This window comes from Chiloscyllium plagiosum, unplaced genomic scaffold, assembly GCF_037043375.1.
Source record: "Chiloscyllium plagiosum isolate Xiang-an unplaced genomic scaffold, Cpla_swu_hap1 HiC_scaffold_26, whole genome shotgun sequence".
Classification (NCBI taxonomy): domain Eukaryota; kingdom Metazoa; phylum Chordata; class Chondrichthyes; order Orectolobiformes; family Hemiscylliidae; genus Chiloscyllium; species Chiloscyllium plagiosum.
The window spans coordinates 19,698,869-19,700,535 of record NW_028270164.1 but is presented as its reverse complement, the minus strand read 5'-3'; positions in this window follow the sequence as shown (position 1 = coordinate 19,700,535).

The following is a 1,667-nucleotide window of genomic DNA, read 5'->3' as shown; positions in this document are numbered from 1 at the left end:
TTTTTGGACTGAGTCACTGCCTCTCCAGCTTTATACTTGTAATTGATAACACTGAGGCACTGGAAGTACCGTGTACTGCCTCCACAGTTCCTATAACAGATAATTATTAACCACAAAGTTACACTGGTGGGACAAAAGGCAAACTTTTATGATAGAGTGATAAACATTTTGAATGATCTTCCATATAGTGGAGTTAATGATATTGGGGGAGTACATTGATAGTGTTGGGTACCATTTGTCTTAACTGGAATACTACAGAGATCAATTCATTTGAGTTAAATAGTCATAGACTCCTAGAGATGTACAGCATGGAAACAGACCCTTCGGTCCAACCCGTCCATGCCGACCAGATATCCCAACCCAATCTAGTCCCACCTGCGAGCACCCGGCCCATATCCCTCCAAACCCTTCCTATTCATATACCCATCCAAATGCCTCTTAAATGTTGCAATTGTACCAGCCTCCACCACTTCCTCTGGCAGCTCGTTCCATACAAGTACCACCCTCTGTGTGAAAACATTGCCGCATTGGTCGCTTTTATATCTTTCCCCTCTCACCCTAAACCTATGCCCTCTAGTTCTGGACTCCCCGACCTCAGGGAAAAGACTTTGTTTATTTACCCTATCCGTGCCCCTCATGATTTTATAAATCTCTATAAGGTTACCCCTCAGCCTCCGATGCTACAGGGAAAACAACCCCAGCCTGTCCAGCATCTCCCTATAGCTCAAATCCTCCAACCCTGGCAACATCCTTGTAAATCTTTTCTGAACCCTTTCAAGTTTCACAACACCTTTCCGATAGGAAGGAGACCAGAATTGCATGCAATATTCCAACAGTGGCCTAGTCTTTTCTTCTCCTTGAGCTTCCTTTGTATTCTTGCTCTCAAATACTACTTCTCAATAATTGGGGAATTAATTATTCCCTCACATTTCTGAATGTAAGATCCTTGTATTTTAATTCATTCGATGGATACTTATGATTAGATGAAAGAAATTCGAATGTGTCCCAATTCCATTGTTCATTTCTCATCCGATATTCTTCCTTTCCCTTTTCCTGCCATATAGTCATAGTCATACAGCATGGGAACAGACCCTTTGGTCCACAGGTTCACTCATCCACACCAATCATGTTCCCAAGCTAAACTAGTTTGCTTGTGCTTGGTCCATATCCTTTCAAACCTGTCCTATTCATGTATTTATCCAAATGCCTTTTAAATGTTGAAACTTTACCTGCGTCCATCACTCCTTCTGGCAGTTCATTCCACACACGAACCACTCTGTGTTAAAAAAAAAGATGCCCCTCATCCTCTTTAAATTTCCTCTTCCCACCTTAAAAATATGCACCCTAGTTTTGAACGCCACCCCCCCCCCCTAACCTAGGGAAAAGACCCTTGCTATTCACCTTAAAAATGCTCCTCATGATTTTATGCACCTCTATAAGGTCACCCCTCAACCTCCTATGGTCTAGTGAAGAAAAGTCTCAGCCTATCCAGCCTATTTTTATAACTCAAACCCTCCCTTTCCGGCAACATCCTGATTAATCTTTTCTGAATCCTCTCCAATTTAATAATATCCTTCTTATAACAGGGAGACCACAACTGTTCACAGTACTCCACAAGAGCTTCACCAACATCCTGTACAACCTCAACATGATGTTCCAACTCCTAT